Below are 19,281 nucleotides of genomic sequence, written 5' to 3'. Positions count from 1 at the left end.
AGTGGAGCAAGGGCGGGGGTTTGGGGACCATGGTTTAAGGGGACTTCTAAGTCAATTGGCAAAATAATTCTGTTATGAAAACATTCTGCATCCCACTTTGAAATGTGGCGTCTGGGGTCTTAAATGCTAACAAGCGGCCATCTAAGATGCATCAGTTGGTCTCAACCCACCTGGAGCAAAGGAGAATGAAGAACACCAAGGTCACACGACAACTAAGAGCCCAAGAGACAGAAAGGGCCGCATGAACCAGAGACCTACAGCATCCTGAGACCAGAAGAACTAGTTGGTGCCCAGCCACAATCGACGACTGCCCTGACAGGGAGCGCAACAGAGAACCCCTGAGGGAGCAGGAGATCAGTGGGATGCAGACCCCAAATTCTCACAAAAAGACCAGACTTAATGGTCTGACTGAGACGAGAGGAATCCCGGCAGTCATGGTCCCCAAACCTTCTGTTGGCCCAGGACAGGAACCATTCCCGAAGACAACTCATCAGACATGAAAGGGACTGGACAGTGGGTAGGAGAGAGATGCTGATGAAGAGTGAGCTACTTGTATCAGGTGGACACCTGAGACTGTGTTGACATCTCTTGTCTGGAGGGGAGATGGGAGGGTAGAGAGGGTTAGAAACTGGCAAAATTGTCACGAAAGGAGAGACTGGAAGGGCTGACTCATTAGGGGGAGAGCAAGTGGGAGTACGGAGTAAGGTGTATATAAACTCATATGTGACAGTCTGACTTGATTTGTAAACGTTCACTTGAAGCTCAATAAAAGTTAATAAAAAAAAATATGGGAAATATTATTTTTCTCAAAAAAGGTGGTGGGAACATAGTCATTTATTGAGTTTTCATTCTTTATACTTTATATGTGACTTACAAATATTATTTGTATCTACTGGACTGGGCGGTGTTTCGTTCTGTTGTGCATAGGGTCGCTATGAGTCGGAACCCATTTGACGGCGCCTAACAACAGTAACCACTGAGTATTTAACGAACATGAAAAATAAGGTCCGAATCACCATGTCACTAGAAAGTGGATGGGCTTACAGAAGCTGCCCTGTCAAGTAAAGGCAGTCAAAATTGCTAAGCATCTTAAGATAAGTAAAATCTAAGAGATGCTGATGTGTGTCACTCATGAGTCATGTAGGAAAATCACTGTAGGCCCCAAACATATACCTTTTTGATATGGATATCTATTGGAAGGTTTTCAGCAGACTCTTCAAAAGAAGCTGCCAGACTTCCAGTATAAACCCAGCGCCAGTGAGTTGATTCTAACTCATAGCTACTGCGTGTGTGCAGAACTGTGCTCCACAGCATTTTCAACGGCTGATTTTTTAGAAGGAGATCACCCCAGGACTTTCTTCTGAAGCATCTCTGGGTGGACTTGAACCTCCCACCTTTTGATTAGTAGCTGAGTGCTTAGCTGTTTGCTCCACCTGGGCTCTCCAAGACCCCAGAATTAAGAGCGGAGGCTTTGCTAAGCATGCCAATGCAATCTGTGAACAACTTCCAGTGGCCAAGGGTAATTTAGATGCATATTTACAGTTTCGTGAATATGGATTAAACTTCAACTTGGACTGTGAAAATGAAGAGCAATTGGTAGGTCATTGCTGAAGAAATACACACCTTCATAAGTTAATAAAAATAAATATTATCAATTCTGTGCATCAAAATCCAGATGGGGAAAAAAAACATTTTTTTAAGCTCCACTATTTCCATGCACATTTAATGTAATTTTTTTTTGAATAGCTGTTATTGAATCAAGGAACGTCTTGTTGTCCTTATTGTTGCTAATTGCCGATGAGTCAGTTCTGACTCATGGCAACCCCACGTGTTAGAGTAGAACTGTTCCATAGGATTTTCTTGGTTGTGACAGAAGGTTCCCTGGTGATGTAGTGGTTAAGAGCTCGACCAGTAACCAAAAGGTCGGTGGCTCAAACCCACCAGCCACTCCGGAGGAGAAAGGTATGGCAGTCTGCTTCCTTAAAGATTTGTGGCCTTGGAAACCCTATGTGGCATGTAATGGTTACAGTTGTGTGTCATTTTGGCTGGGCCATGACTCTCGTGGTTTGGCAGTTATGTAGTGATGTAATCACCTCTATGATGAGATCTGATATAACGTAATCTCCTCCATGATAAAATCTGTTATGAGCAGCCAATCAGCTGAAAGGGAGTTTCCTTGGGGGTATGGCCTGTATCCAATATATACGGGCTTTCTGTCAAAGCTCACTCCATTTTGCTCTGTTCTGGATCCTGCATTCGGCTTATCATCATCTGAACTCTGGTTCTTCGGACTTGAGCTAGCAGCCTGCCGTCTTATCTACCGATCTTGGATTCGTCAGCCCCCAAAGCTACGTGAGTCAGGAGAAGCCTCCAGCCTGACTCCTAACCTGGGACTTTCCAGCCTCTACAACCACTTGGGAAACCCTGGTGGCATAGTGGTTAAGTGCCACGGCTGCTAACCAAAAGGTCGCCAGTTTGAATCCACCAGACACACCTTGGAAACTCTACAGGGCAGTTCTACTGTGTCCTGTAGGGTCGCTGTGAGTCAGAATCGACTCAATAACAATGGGTTTTTTAATGGGTTACAACCACTTGAGTCTTGCCTTGGTATAAATCTCTCTCTCTACATATATATGTGTGTGTGTGTACTCTCTCTCTATATATACCATTACCCATTGCCATGGAGTCAATTCCAACTCATACTAACCCTAGAGAACAGAGTAGGGCTTCCAAGGAGTGGCTGGTGGACTCAAATTGCTGATGTATTGGTTAGCAGTTGTAGCTCTTAACCACTGTGCCACCAGAGCTCCATATATATATATATATATATATATATATATATATGGAATGATGGTTAAGATTGTGTGTCAACTTGGCTGGGCCATGATTCTCAGTATTTTGGCAGTTATATAATGTTATGATCACTTCCCTGTTGAAAGCTGATCTGTGATCACCCTCATGATGGAATCTGCTGAGTGCTATTGGCAAGGGTGGGGCCTGTGGTGGCTTACTGCCCCCCTCAGCCTTCATCTCTCTGTCTCTGCCACCTACTTCCTTCCTGCTCGCCTTGCCAGGGCTTTTGGCTTGTTCTGGATCCAGCAGCTGCTTCTTGTTATCTGACCTCTGGTTCTTGGGACTTGAGCTAGCAGCTCACCTGTCAATCTTGGGATTCGTTGATTTTCACAGCCTGCGAGCAAGGGTCCTGCTCCCCAACCTACTGATCTTGGGTTTGCCAGCCCCTGCAGCTACGTGAATCAGGAGAAACTTTCCAGTGTGGCCTGCCAATCTCGGGATTCCTTGACCTTCACGGCCTGTGACTGGGAGCCCTGCTCTCTGACCTGCCGATCTCGGGTTCACCAGTTTCTGTGGCTGCATGAATTGGGAGAGGCCTCTATCCTGATCCACAGACTTGGGATGTTACAGCCTCTACAATCATATGAGCTATTTCCTTGATATAAGTCTATCTATATACATTTTTTTTTATATACATACATCTACACACTTCACTGGTTTTGCTTTTCTAGAGAACTCAGCCTAAGACATTTGGTACCAAGAGTGGTTCTAGAGAAATAAAATTGTAAGGATGAGTGTTATAAATCGGTTCTTAAGTCTGGTTAGTCTAAAAGATGTTGATGACTCTGCTTCCAATAGTAAGGAGAGCACTGCTAATCCATGGTGTGAGGTGGCAATTGAAATACGCAAAATATTACCACCAGTAGATCAGGTATTGGTGAAAGGTGAGGCTCTGGGTGATTGCATATATGATACTTTCCTACAATTTTGTCATAATGAGAAGTATAAGGAAGCTGGTTGGTTGGTCCAAACTAGACAAACTGATGAAAGAAAGAGATGTGCTCAGGGTTTCAGAGTCAAAGCTCAAGTGGCCATAAATGACCTCAAAGCTTCTACCTGTGCTTTGAAAGAAAGACTTATTTGTTGAAGCAACAGAGCTGATATTGCGGAATACCCAACCCAGACTCTTTTTGTAAGAGTGGCTGAATTACAATGCTAGCTCAGTTGCCAACCTCAAGAGGTGTCTGAAATTAAATTGAGGGCATTGATTGGGAAGAAGTGGGATCCTGAAACTTGGGATGGGAACATATGGGCCGATAATCAGGAAGCTGGAAACACTGAGCCCCTAAATTCCATTGAATCAACGCTGCCAACAGAACCACTCCCATATGAACAGATTACTTCATGCTTGTCTGCTACACTACCCTGCCCAGAAAAACCATTAGCACCTCCACCCCCATCTAATAAGATTACTCATAGCCCAGCTGCCTCTAACAGCCCTTGCCTGAGTCATTGCCTGGGGCAGATGCTTTACAAGACAATGCTGAATGTTCTCAAAACTCTTCCCCACCACCAGTTTTAGCTTCTAGACCAATAACTAGACTTAAGTCCCAGCAAGCCCCAAAAGGTGAAGTTCAAAGTGCAACGCAGGAGGAGGTAGCTACACTCCAAAAGAACTCCTTGACTTTTCTAATATGTACAAACAGAAATCTGGTGAATTGTGTGGGAACAGCTATTAAGTGTGCAAGGAACATAAAGATGGATCAGTCTGAGTTTATTGATATGGGTCCGATAAGCACAGATTCTTTAATCAATGTTTCAGCTCAAGAAGTTAGGAAAGGATATAATCATTTGTTTGGGTTGCTGAAGAATCAATGTTTCAGCTCAAGAAGTTAGGAAAGGATCTAATTGGTTGGGTTGCTGAAGAATGAATTACACAGTAGCCTACACTAAATCAAGTTGAAGTACCAGACCTGCCTTGGTATACTGTAAAAGAAGGTATCAAAAGGCTTAGGGAAATTGGCACGCTGGAGTGAATTTATCAGGTTAGACCCACAGAACAACACATGGAATGACCAGAGGACACACCTTTTACCACAACTGTGAGGAACAAATTTGTGAAGGGAGGTCCAGCATCCTTGAGGACCGCTGTGATTGCTATTTTATATACAGATTTGACAGTGGGAACTGTCCTAACTGAATTAAGACACCTAACTACAATGGGGCTAAATGAACCCCCTGGTAGTAGGAGCCAAGTGGCAATACTCAATTGACAAAGACAAGGTGGGCGTTGTTACAGTAATGGACAGCGGAGTCAAAGCAATAATCAGAATAGTCTAACTCATATGGACTTATGGCGTTGGCTACTTAGTCATGGTGTCCATAGGAATGAAATAGATAGGAAATCTACTAAATATTTACTTGATCTGTACAAACAGATGAATTCTAGGTCAGGTGAACAGCAGCCTGACTTGAATTGCCAGAATAGAGAGTTACAGTCCTTCAATGAATTCACAGACTTGAGTGAGTTTAAAGACCCACAACCCATTGAATGAAGGGGAGACCAAACATTTATACTGTTAATCTTTCTCCCAGCCTTCCCCAAAGGATCTACAGCCTTTTACAACAGTGAATGTTCATTGGGGAAAAGGAAATAATCAGGCTTTTTGGAGATTACTAGATACTGGCTCTGAACTGACACTAATTCCAGGAGATCCAAAACATCGCTGTGGCCCACCAGTCAGAGTGGGGGCATATGGCAGTCACGTTATTAATGTTTCCTTCATATCCATCTCACAGTAGGTCCACTGGGTCCCTGAACCCATCCTGTAGTGATTTCCCCAGTTCCAGAATGCATAATTGCAACAGACACAGCAACTGGCAAAACCCACACACTGGATCCCTGACATGTGGAGTAAGGGTTATTATGGTAGGGCAACCTAAGCAGAAGCCGTTAGAATCACCCCTACCTAGGAAAACAGTAAACCAAAAATAATACTGCATTCCTGGAGGGATTGCAGAGATTAACGCCGCCATCAAGGACTTGAAGGAGGCAGGGGTGGTGATTTCCACTACACCCCCATTCAACTTGCCTATTTGGCCTGTGCAAAAACCAGGTGGATCTTGGAGAATGACAGAGAATTATCAAAAACTTAACCTGGTGGTGCCTCCAATTGCAGCTGCTGTTCCAGATGTGGTTTCATTGCTTGAGCAAATTAATAATCTGGTGCCTAACATGCAGCTATTGATCTGGTCAATGCCTTTTTCTCCATACCTGTTTCAAAGTGCCGCCAGAAGCAGTTTGCCTTCAGCTGGCAAAGCCACCAATACACCTTCAGTGTCCTACCGCAGAGGTGTTTCAACTATCCAGCCCTATGTCCTAATTTAGTCCACAGGGACCTTGATTGCCTTTCCCTTCCACAAGACATCATGGTTGTCCATTACATTGATGACATTATACTGATTGGACCTAATGAGGAAGAAGTGTCAAGGACTCTGGACTTATTGGTAAAACATTTGTATGCCAGAAGGTAAGAAATTAATCCCACAAAAATTCAGGCACCTTTCACTTCAGTGAAATTTCTAGGGGTTCAGTGGCATGGGGCAGGTTGAGATATTCCTTCTAAATTGAAGGGTATGTTATTGCATCTGGCCTCTCCCACAACTAAAAAGGAGGCACAATGCCTGCTGGGGATTTTTAGATTTTGGAGGCAACATATCCCTCATTTGGGTGTGCTACTCTGGCGTATTTATCATGTGACTCAGAAAGCTGCTAGTTTTGAGTGGGGCCCAGAACAAGGGAAGGCTCTGCAATAGGTTCAGGCTGCCATGCAAGCGGCTCTGCCCCTCGGGGTACATAATCCAGCTGATCAATGGTGCTTGAAGTGTCAGTGGCAGACAGAGATGCTGTTTGGAGTCTTTGGCAGACCCCTGTTGGTGAATCACAGCACAGACCCTTAGCATTTTGGAGCAAAGCCCTGTCATCCTCTGCAGATAACTACTTTTGCGGAACAGCTTTTGGCTTGTTACTGGGCCTTAGTAGAGACAACGTTTAACCATGGGCCACCAGGTTGCTATGCTGCCTGAGCTCCATATCATGAATTGAGTGTTGTCTGACCCACAGAGCCATAAATTCGGACATGCACAGCAGCATTCCATCATTAAATGGAAGTGGTATATATAAAATTAGAACCTAAAAAACTCATTGCTGTCAAGTCAATTCTGACTCACAGCAACCTTATAGGACAGAGTAGAACTGCCCCATAGAGTTTCCAAGGAGCACCTGGTGGATTCAAACTGCTGACCTTTTGGTTAGCAGCTGTAGCACTTAACCACTAGGCCACCAGAGTTTCCATCATTAAATCGAGTGGTACATATGAGATTGGGGCCTAGCAGGACCTAAAGACACAAATAAGTTGCATGAGGAAGTGGCCCAAATGCCTATGGACTCCACTCATGTCCCATTACCTTCCATATCCCAATCTGCACCTGTGGCCTCATGGGGAGTTCCTTATGATCAGATGATTGAGGAAGAAAAAACATGCCAGCTTTACAGATGGTTCTGCACACTATCCAGGCACCACTCAGAAGTGGACAGCAGCAGCACTACAGCCCCTTTCTGGGACCTCCCTGAAGGACAGTGGTGAAGAGAAATTCTCCCGAGAGGTGAACTTTGAGCAGTGCACTTGGTTGTTCACTTTGCTTTGAAGGAGAAATGGCCAGATGTACAAGTGTATACTGTATTCATGGGCTGTGGCCAATGGTTTGACTGGATGGTCAGAGATTTGGAAGAAACATGATTGGAAAGCTGGACGCAAGAAGGTATGGGGAAGAGCTATGAATGGGCCAAAGAAGTGAAGATATTTGTGTCTCCTGTGAATGCTTACCAAAGAGTGACCTTGGCAGATGAGGATATTAACTATGAAGTGGATAGGATGACGTGTTCTGTGGGCCAGTCATCATCTTTCCCCAGCCACTTCCATCATTGCCCAATGGAATCGTGAACAAAGTGGCCATGGTAACAGGGATGGAGGTTATGCATGCGCTCAGCAACATGGACTTCCACTCACCAAAGCTGACTTGGCTATACCCACTGTTGAGTGCCCAGTCTGCCAGCACCAAAGACCAATGCTGAGCCCCTGACATGGCACTATTCCTTGAGGTGATCAGCCAGCAGCCTGGTGGCAGGTTGATTACATTGCACCACTTGCATCATGGAAAGGGCAGCAGTTTGTTCTTACTACAATAGACAATTACTCTAGATATGGCTTTGTCTTCCCTGCACACAATGCTTCTGCCAAAACTACAATCCGAGGACTTGTGGAATGCCTTATCCACTGTCCTGGTATCCCACACAGCACCTCCTTGGATCAAGGGACTCACTTCATAGCAAATGAAGTGTGGCAGTGGGCTCATGGAATTTACTAGTCTTACTGTGTTCCCCATCATTCTGAAGCAGCTGGCTTGATAGAATGATGGAATGGCCTTCTAAAGACACAATTATGGAGCCCACTAGGTGACAATACCTTGCAGTGTTCGGGCAATGTTCTCCAGGAGGCTGTACATGCTTTAAACCAGTGTCCAATATATGGTGCTGTTTCTCCCATAGCCAGGCTTCTGGGTCCAGGAATCAAAGGATGGAAATGGTACTGGTACCACCCACTATTACCCTAGTGACCCATGCACAAAATTTTTGCTTCCTGTTCCCATGACTGTATGCTCCGTGGCTCTAGAGGTCTTAGTTCCAAAGGGAAGAACGTTCCCATCTGGAGACACATCACTAATTCAATTGAGCTGGAAGTTAAGAATGCCACCCGGCCACTTTTGGCTCCTTATGCCTCTGGATCAACAGGCAAGGGAGGGAGTTACCATATTGGCTGATGTGATTGATCCCAATTGCTGAGAAGAAATCAGGCTGATATTACATAATGAAGGTAAAAAGAGCATGTCTGGGGTGCAGGAGATCCCTTAGGGCATCTCTTAGTACTACCATGGCCTGTGATTAAAGTCAAGAAAAACTACAGCAACCCAATTCCAGTATAACTACCAATGGCTCAGACCCTTCAGGAACGAAGGTTTGGATCACCCACCAGGCAGAGAATCACAGCAAGCTGAAGTGCTTGCTGAGGGTAAAGGGAGTACGAATGGCTGGTGGAAGAAGGTAGTTCTAAATACCAGCTAAGACCACGTGACCAGTTGCAGAAACAAGGATTGTAATATTTAAGAGTATTTCTTCCTTGTACATGTGCTTCAAATATTTTTGTTTTCTTTGCTTATAAAATATAAGCTATAAACAGAACTAGTGCCTTTTTGGTTGTACACATGTTAGTTGTGTCGTGTTAGGTGCAAGTGTGAGTTTATAATTGTCTTTATTTAGAGATTATGTATGAGTTAAGGAGATATGTACAGGTACCAAGTTGACAAGAGGTGGACTGCGATGGTTAAGGTTGTGTGTCAACTTGGCTGTACCATGACTCTCAGTGGTTTGACAATTAGGATGTAGTTGGCAATTGTGTAGTGATGTAATCACCTCCTTGATGCGATCTGATATAACGTAATCTCCTCCATGATGAGATTTGCTGTGAGCAGCCAATTAGTTCAAAGGGTGTTTCCTTGAGGGTATGGCCTGCATCCAATACATATGGCAAAGCTCGCTAGGTTTTGCTCTGCTCTGGATCCTGCATTTGGCTCATCATCATCTGAACTCTGGCTCCTGGGGCTTTAGCCAGCAGCCTGCCATCTTACCTGCCAATCTTGGATTCATCAGCCCCTGCGGCTACGTGAGTCAGGAGAAGCCTCCAGCCTAAAATGCCTGACCCATGGACTTGGGACGTCCCAGCCTTTACAACTGCACGAGCCATTCCTTCATATAAATCTCTCTCTCGTATATACATACATACATATACATATGTGTGTGTGTGTGTGTTTCACTGGTTTTGCTTCTCTAGAGAACCCAACCTAAGACATTGCAATTCTACCCTGCCCTCTAGGGTTGCTATGAATCGGAATCGACTCAACGGCTATGGGAATCTCAACAGAGGCAGATCACCAGGTCTATCTTCCGTGGTACCACTGGGTGTTCAAACTGCCAACCTGTAGGTTAGGAGCTGAGTGCAAACTGTTAGCACCACCTGTGAGGAACGTCTTCCACTCAGTGAAATATGAGAATCAATAAATGCTTGATTAATAAGTGAAGAAACATGCCTTCCAATAAGGAAAAGACGATGTCACTGGTAACGAAGATGAGAGTCTCACTGAGAATAAGCAGCTAGTTCTACGGGAGGGAGGAGCCCTGGTGGCCCAGTGACTACGTGCTCAGTTGCTAATCGAAAGGGCGACCATTCAAACCCACCAGCCACTCCATGTAAGAAGGATGTGGCATTCTGCTTCCGTAAAGATTTACAGTTTTGGAAACCCTATGGGGGAGATCTACTCTGTCCTATAGGGTTGTTATGAGTGGAAATCCACTCGACAGCAGCGGGTTGGGTTTTGCTGGGTTGCTGGGAGGGAGGGTATGTGAAAGCGGGAAGGAGAGTGAGGCTCTGGGTGAAGGTGGGATTTGGGCCGGAGCGGGGGGTGGGGGGTGAGGGGGTTAGTCCTGGGTCTGCTGCTCACTGTGCTACTTCCAGCAAGTCACAAACCCTCTGGACCTCATGTTCTTCATTCCCAAGGTGGGGATGATAATACCAGCTGCCGTGGATTGAATTGTGTCCCCCCAAAATATCTCAACTTGGCTAGGCCATGATTCCCTTGTATAACTGATGACTGTCTACCGTTTTATCCTCTGATGTGATTTCCCTATGTGTTGTAAATCCTATACTCTGATGTCATAAAATGGATTAGCAGCAGTTATATTGATGAGGTCTACCAGATTAGGCAGTGTCTTAAACCAACAATCTCTTTTCAGATATGGAAGAGAGAAGTGAGCAGGGAGACAGGCGGACCTCCTACCACCAACAAAGTAGTGCCAGGAGCAGGGTGCGTCCTCTGGACCTGAGGTTCCTGCGCTGAGATGCTCCCAGACCCAGGAAGATTGATGACAAGGACCTTCCTCCAGAGCTGATAGAGAAGCCTTCCCTGGGCTCTGGTGCACTGAATTCAGACGTCTAGCCTACTGGACTGTGAGAGAATAAACTCTTTGTTAAAGCCATCCACTTGTGGTCCTTCTGTTACAGCAGTACTAGATGGCTGAGATACCAGCTCACACAGCTTGATGAAAATTCTACAAAAGCTCTGCAAACTGTAAAGCACTATTCAAAGATAAGTTCTGGCGCTGAGAGGGTTACTCTGGTACGAACGGCATCAGCCTGAACTTTTTTTACCAAAGCTCCTGAGCAGCACCGACATCTGGTCAAGCCATGACACATACTAGTAGTGTTGCTTTGTATCCCTGGACTCAAGTAGTTTTGGGGCAGTTTGTACCAGCTTCTTGGCAGTGTTTATTATATAGTGAGACTGATGATTTACCCCTGGCCTCATGAGACCCCCAAAAGGCTCTGCTATGGAGGCTGGTTACATAGCAGAAATATGCCTATGTGACTGGCAAAATATTTTTTAATTAAAAAAAAAAATTCCATGTTGGGCTCATCATGAATTGAATTATGTCCCCCCCAAAATGTGTGTATCAGCTTCTTTAGGCCATGATCCCCATTATTGTGTGGTTGTCCTCCATTTTGTGATTGTAATTTTATGTTGAGAAGATCAGGGTAGGATTGTAACACCACCCTTACTCAGGTCACCTCCCTGATCCAAGGTAAAGGGAGTTTCCCTAGGGTGTGGCCTGCACCATCTTTTATCTCTCAAGAGATAAAAGGACAGGGAAGCAAGCAGAGAGTTGGGGACCTTGTACCAGCAAGAAAGCAGTGCCAGGAGCACAGCGTGTCCTTTGGACCCAAGGTCCCTGTACCTGAGAGGCTCCTCGACCAGGCGAAGGTTGAGGACAAGAACCTTCTTCCAGAGCCGACAGAGAGAGAAAGCCTTCCCCTGGAACTGATGGCTGGAATTTGGACTTTTAGCCTACTTTACTGTGAGGAAATAAATTTCTCTCTGTTAAAGCCATCCACTTGTGGTATTTCTGTTATGGCAGCACTAGATGGCTAAGACAGGCTCCCTATTCAAGTGTTCTGTGGACATGTTGGTGGTTCTTAATCCACGAGAAAAAGTGCGTCCTGCCTTGGCTCTTACAGAGAGACGAAAAGTGGGAGCTTTTCAGCCCCCTGGGTGGTCCAAGCTGTTTGCAATGGCTGCAAACCTAAAGGTTGGCAGTTCAAACCTGCTCAGCGTCTCTGCAGAAGAAAGGCCTGGGGATCTGCCTTGGTAAAGGTTACAGGCAAGAAAACCCTGTAGAGCAGTTCTACTCTGTACCATGGGGGGTTGCTATAAGTCGGAATCAACAGCGTGTGTGTGTGTGTGTGTGTTGCTATCTTTTACCTTTTCCTGCAGTGAACTATAGATTTGTGGGTAGTAACATTTCGAGTCCTGTAATTGGGTTTTTAGCTATTGAAACCTGTTTAGCTACCACCATTGTTGCGGTAATTATTGACACACTGAGAATACACCATCTTTTTGTATTCCTGCCAAAGTGCTTAAAGCCGGAATCTAATCACAGGAAACAATCAAACAAATCCTGGAGGAGGGACATTCTGCAAAATATCTAGCCCACACTTTTCGAAACTATCAATGTCAGGAAAAGACAAGGCTGGGCAGCTGTTCTAGATTCCAGAGGCTAAAGAGACATTGGAGTCCCTGGGTGGTCCGAACAGTTGACACGCTTGGCTGCTAACCAAAAGGTTGGCAGTTGGAGTCCACTCAGAGGTGCCTTGGGAAAAAAAAAACAAGCCTCTGCAAACCCAATGGAGCATGGTTTCAGTTTGGCACACACAGGGTCACCATGGCTCAATGGCAACTGGTTTTAAAGAGACATTACCACTACACGCAATGAGTGATCCTGCGTATGAGCCTTGATTAAAACTCATCCGTGAACGACGTTATTGAAAAATCTGGAAACTTGGATACAGTCTATTTATTACATCAGAGTGACATTCCCGTGGCTATGTAGAAGGGTGACTTTATTCTTAGAAGACAAAGGAGATAAATACTGACGTATTTAGGGACATTGTCATGGTATTTACACCTAACTCTCAAATACTGCAGCCATAAAGGTGTTTACGTGCACATATGCGCGCGCGTGTGTAGAGAGAAAAAAAGAAAAAAAAACTGAAACCAAATGTGGCAGAATGTTGACAAGCAGTAAATCAAAGAGAAGGGAATCTGGATGTTCACTGTAGTATTCTTGCAACTTTTCTGTTGATTTGATATTTTTCAAAATAAAATTTTAGAAGGAAAAATGTATCACTGTAATACATGAGGCTAGGAGTCAGCAAACTTTGCTGTAAAACGTATTTAAGGCTTTGCAGGCCGTCAGGTTTCTGTTGTAACTATTCAACTCTGCTGTGTCTGGAGAAAGCAGACGTGGACAGTACATAATGAGTGCGAGTGGCTGTGTTCCGATAAAACTTTATTTACAAAAATAGGGAGTGGGCCAGATTTGCCTGCCGGCCATATTTCCTGGCCCCTGCTTTAGGCTGTGGGAAACTGGGAGCGATCCTGCTGCATCCCATGGTCAACTGGAAATTCATGGCTACTCAGGAACTGACAAGTGCTGTTAAAACATCAACCAAATATTGTGGCCGAGATGCTAGCATCCTCATCTCTTCATAGCTCAAGACCTAAGAGCCCTACCCCACTTAAAGTATCTTCTCCCACTTTTCATCTTTGTTCTAATAAAAACTCTTCAAATCTCATTTTTTCCCTAAAACTCAAGGTCTTAAACTCCAGGGCCTGCCATTCGTTCCTTACTCTGGTGTCTGAGATCTTGGGAGAGTTTGGTGTGAAGGGGGGCTGAAGAGTGGGGTCTCTGGGGTCAGGCGGCCTGGGTTTGAAATCTGGTTCCCTCACTTCAACTCTGTGACCTTGGCAAGATACTTCACATCTCAGTCCACCCATTTCCTCTTTATGCCTCATGACAATAATAATACTTACTCGACAGAGTTCTGGAGAAAGAGCCCTGGTGGCACAGTGGTTAAAGCACTCAGCTGCTAACTGAAAGGTTGATGGTCTGAACCCAGCAGCTGCTCTGAGGGAGAAAGATGTGGCAGTCTGCCTCTGTAAAGGTTACAGCCTTGGAATCCCTACGGGGCAGTTCCATCTGCTCTGTGCTATAGGGTTGCTGTGAGTCGGAATTGACATGGTGGGGGGAATTGACGTGGCGGTAATGGTAGAGTACCTGAGAGGGCTGAATGTGTTGTTCCTGCAAAGCACTTAGCACAGAGTCCCTGGGTGGTGCAACCAGTTAACATGCTCAGCTGCTAACTGAAAGGTTGGAGGTTCAAGTCTACCCAGAGGTGCCTTGGAAGAAAGGCCAGGTGATCTACTTCTGAAAATCAGCCACTGAAAACCCTGTGGAGCACAGCTCTGCTCTGACACGCACGGGGTGGCCATGAGTCGGAGCTGACTTTTTTTTTTTTAGCTGGTATTATTATTCCTTATGGTAAAGATTAAAGAGACCGAACCCAAAAAAACCAAACCCATTGCTGTCAAGTTGACTCCGACTCATAACAACCCTAGAGGACAGAGTAGAACTGCCCCGTAGAGTTTCCAAGGAGCGCCTGGTGGGTTGGAGCTGCTGACCTTTCAGTTAGTAGCCTTAGCCCTTAACCACTACATCACCAGGGTTTCCACGTAAAGAGACAGTACATTTTAAATGCTAGTTTAACACAGTACGGGCACAGAAGGGCTAAAAAAATGTAAACTGCTGTAATTACGCCATTTGGCAGTTAATCATGCTCTTGGTGCCTTGTCACTGCCCCCGTGTCTCACAATCTTCTAAAGTCTCTAGCCTTCTTCCTTTCCATATTTTTATACCTTTCCACTTCTACTGGACTGTAAACAAACAAGGGCCAGGGACTTGTACTTTTTTTGCAATCCCTCCTCATAATTATTATTTTTTAAATTGTGGTGAGTATACAGTAACAAAATATTTGCCATCTCATCAGTCTTCACACGTACAGCTCAGTGACATTGAACACGTTCATCATATTTTTTCAGTATTACGCTGTTCAGCCGTCATCATTACAACACCGTTCCTCATATGTCCTCTGTGCTGAATACATAGTTAAGTTACAGAGTTTATGTGGTTTTAAAGAAAGAACCTTCAGCAGCCCACCTAGTCCAGCCTGCCACAAGCTGGTTCTTCTAAACTCACAAAACAATGCAAACTAGCTGGCTCCGAACCAGTCCCTACAATTTACAAAATGACCATGTCCATCCACCCCTCTGGTTTTGCAGATCAGGAGAAAGTGACCAGACCCCTGCCATTGTCCCCCGGCAGGTACCACCAGCCCCTCCCTCAGCACTTGGGCGGGCTTCCTCCAGAGTTATGAATGCTTACCTGGCTTCTAGCTGCACCCCAAATCCAAGAAGCTAGATTTCTTTCAGCTTCGTTGACTTTTTATAAGAGTCTGGAGCAACTTTCCTCGGGCAGCGAAACCATTCAGCAGATGTGTAGATCCGTAGAGGGAATTTAAACCAGACACCTACCTCTGCAGACAACTCATTATTCTTTTAAAAGGGAACAAGGCTCAGAATCTTCCAGAGGGTGATTCTACCCCATAGGTGGCATTCTGTATTGGCAATCACAGGGAGGTTGCCTGGGAACCTTGTTCAGAGGCAGCTGTGTTGCTTTTAAAACAAACTTCTCTCTTTAAGAGCTAATATGTACCGTTAAAATTCTCTGTGGTCAGCAATCTGCATAGCTTTTGTTTTCATGCTCTTAGAATATTTTTTCCATTTTCTTATTATAAAACAACCATCGTATTATATAAAGCTAAGAAAATTCAGAAAGAATAAAAAGGTAAATTAAAACCACCCCGTAATCCTCAAACTTGATGGTAATTACTATTAACATCTTGCTGTATTTCTTTCCAGTATTTTTTTCTATGCGTTGCATGGGATTTTAAACCAAATTTGGAACCATGCTTAACATAATTCTCGGACTGTTTTCCGCATAACTGTTCTCTGAACACTTTTTAAAATGAAAAGCGTTAGTGGGTGTAGCCTAACTTGAACATTTTTCCTATACACTTAAACCCTGGGTGGCGCAAACAGTTAAGCGCCCGGCTACTAACCAAAAGGTTGGTGGTTTGAGTTCACCCAGAGGTGCCTCAGAAGGAAGGCCTGGCAATCTATTTCCTAAAAATCAGCCACTGAAAACCCTATGGAGCACAGTTCTACTGACTCTCATACAGTCACCATGAGTCGTCAGCAACTGGTTTGGTTTTTACATTTAAATGATGGTTGAAATTTCTTTTCTTCTGTGGTCGGTATTCTTGACATACATTTTTGAAGGTGTTTCTCATTATTTTCTTAGGGTGTATTTCTAGAAATGTGATTATCGTACCAAAATTAAAAAGATTTTTAAGGTTCTTGACACACTGTACTGAACTGCTCTCAGGAAAGGTTACAATTTGTGCTGCCATTCGTGATGTACATCTCTGGACATTCATAGGCTCAAAATACCGTCAGAAAATTTCATCTTGCTACTTTGATGAAATAAAAATTGTATTCTGTTATTAAATTTCTTTGCATACCTTTGATCACCAATGTGACTGAATATTTTTCATCTCCTGTTGGTCATTTGTATGTTTTATTTGGTGACACGTTGGTTCATGTCCTTGGTGCATTTTTAAGTGTTTTAAATGTTTTCTTTTTTTTTACTTAATTGAGAAGTTCCTTATATGTGGTTTTAACTCTTTATCTGCTATTTAAAGTCTGTCATTTACCTTTTCATTTCATACCTATTTGATGTAACCCATAAACGCATTGCCACCAAGTTGATTCTGACTAATGGCAATCCAATAGGACAGAGTAGAACTGCACCATAGGGTCTGGCTGGTGGATTAGAGCTGCCGACCTTTTGGTTAGCAGCCCGACACTTAACCCCTGCACCACCAGGGCTCCGGGTTTGATGTACAGAAGTACTTTATTTTTACATAGCCAATGTATTCATTTCCTATTCCTGCGATAACAAATTACCACAAACCTAGTGGCTTAAAACCACACAAATTTCCTACCTTACAGATCTTGAGGCCACAAGTCTGAAGTGGGTCTCACTGGGCCCAAATCAACAGGATGGTGCAGGACCGGGCTGCGTCCTTTTCCACTGTGTATGGGGTCACTATGAGTCAGGGCTGACTTGACAGCAGCCAACAACCACCACCATTAAAGCTGGCTCTAGTCAAGTGCAGTGTATCTGGGCACCTGTCATATTGAAAAGAAGTTTGTGCACAATTGAAATAATGATACTCGACATGGTTTTTAAACTTTTAATATCTTGAAATTAAGAGTTGCAGGAAGAGACCTGGGGGAAGAGACCTGTATCCACCTTCCTCCAATAGTAACGTCTCACATAATTGTAGTACAATACCATAACCAGAAAATGGACACGGGTACAATCTATAAAACTTATTCAGATTTCACCATTCTTACATGCACTCATGCATGTGTGCACACGTATGTGTAGCTCTATGCAATGACCTGGAAACCTCTGAAAACATGAAGGAGGGGAAAATAATCTGCAATTTCCGAAGCAGGTTATGTATATTTATGTGATTAAAAATAATCTCTATTTGTATATGCACATAACACATGTATATCCTTAGGAAAACTCCAGAAGATGCACACAAAGCTATTCGTGGCTGTCCCTAGGGAGAAAGGTGGCACTGGGAATGCAGGAGTGATGAATGGAGGCGTCATCAACGGTTTACCGACCGCCTAGTCAGTACCAGACACTGTTACTTGGGACCTAAGTAAACATAGAGAAAGGTTCCTCCTGTCCTAGTGAGGCTAGTGAGATATTCTGATTGAAGGAACAGCCAACAATGACACGGTAAGTAAGTGACAGAAAGTGAGAATAATGATGGGAAAAGAAGACAGTAGGAAAGGACAGAGGAGGAGTCTAGGTTGGGACTTACAATTTTAAACAGAGTGGCCCAGGGTGGGCCTCATGGAGGTCATATTTGAGCTAGGCCTTGAAGGAGGTGAAGGGGTAAACACATGGACATCTGGGGGAACAGCTGGTGCAAAGGCCCTGAGGTGGGAATGTGCCCCGAATTTGAGGAACAGTGAAGAGACCAGTGGGGTAACATAAAGAGTACTAGGGAGTGAGGTCAGAGAGACAACCTGGGACCAGATCCCATAGGGTTTTCAGAACACTTTCTTTTCTAAAAATTTTTTATTGTACTTTAGATGAAGGTTTACAGAACAAACTAGTGTCTCATCAAAGAGTTAGTAATACATGTTGTTTTATGACATTGGTTAACAACCCCAAGACTCGTCAACACTTTCCTTTCTCAACCTTGGGATCCCTATTACCAGCCTTCCTACTCCCTCTTACCTTCCAGTCCCTGCCACAGGGCTGTTGTGCCCCTTTAGTCTTGTTTTATTCATGGGCCTGTTCAATCTTTGGCTAAAGGGTGAACCTCAAGAGTGACTTCATTACTCAGCTGAAAGGGTGTCCGGGGGCCATACTCTCAGGATTTCTCCAGTCTTTGTCAGGGCAGCAAGTCTGGTCTTTCTTTTTGAGTTAGAATTTTGTTCTACATTTTTCTCCAGCTCTTTCCGGAACCCTCTATAGTGATCCCTGTTAGAGCAGTCAGTGGTGGTAGCCAGGCACCACCTAGTTGTACTGGACTCAGTCTGGTGGAGCCTGTGGTAGATGTGGTCCATTAGTCCCTTGGACTAATCTTTCCCTTGTTTCTTTAGTTTTCTTCATTCTCCCTTGCTCCCGAAGGGGTGAGACCAGTGGAGAATCCTAGATGGCTGTTCACAGGCTTTTAAGACCCCAGACGGTACTCACCAAAGTAGAATGTAGAACATTTTTCTTATAAACTGTGTTATGCCAATTGAGCAAATGTTCCCTGAGACCACAGGCCACTTTATTTTCTGAGTGAAATGGGAGCCATGGTGAGTTTTAAGCAAAGGGATGACGTGATCTGGCTTTCATTTTAGAAGATAACTCAGTCCTGTGTTGAGATAAACAGCAGAGGGACAAGAGAGGAAGAAGGGCGAACGTTTGGAAGGGTATGGTGGTCAGATATCATCAGCTTCTGGATGTTTGAAGTCAGAGCCAGTAGGATTTCCTGATGAACTGAATGTAGGTATTAGAGAAACATAAGACCTGGGATGATACCAAGGTTTTTGGCCTGAGCAACTGGAGTAAGGCATGGTCATCAACTGACGCTGAGAAGACCGCAGGAAGAGTAGGTTTTGGGGGGAAGATCTGGAGTTGTTTGGGACACGTTAAGTTTGAGATGTACACAAGACATCCACGTGGAGCTGCTGAGAAGGCAAGGAGAAATGAGATCTGGGAGAGGTGGGAACTAGAAATACACATTCATAAGTGATCCGATACATATTATGATTAAAGCCTCA

The 19,281-nt window shown here is 44.4% G+C and overlaps 1 protein-coding gene across 1 annotated transcript in view; it reads right to left on the bottom strand.

Moving 5' to 3' along the window:
* Positions 1-15,493, bottom strand: part of TMEM248 (transmembrane protein 248) — a 61,613-nt gene extending 46,120 nt beyond the window's left edge. The window contains exon 1 of the mRNA XM_049904564.1: positions 15,242-15,493. The gene's annotated coding sequence lies outside the window, so the exon portion shown is untranslated. The remainder of the gene's footprint in view (positions 1-15,241) is intronic.
* Between the last annotated feature and the right edge of the window lie 3,788 nt (positions 15,494-19,281).

This window comes from Elephas maximus, chromosome 12 (genome assembly GCF_024166365.1).
Source record: "Elephas maximus indicus isolate mEleMax1 chromosome 12, mEleMax1 primary haplotype, whole genome shotgun sequence".
NCBI lineage: Eukaryota > Metazoa > Chordata > Mammalia > Proboscidea > Elephantidae > Elephas > Elephas maximus.
Note: the sequence above shows the minus strand (reverse complement) of the source record. Positions and strands in the feature narration are given on the sequence as shown.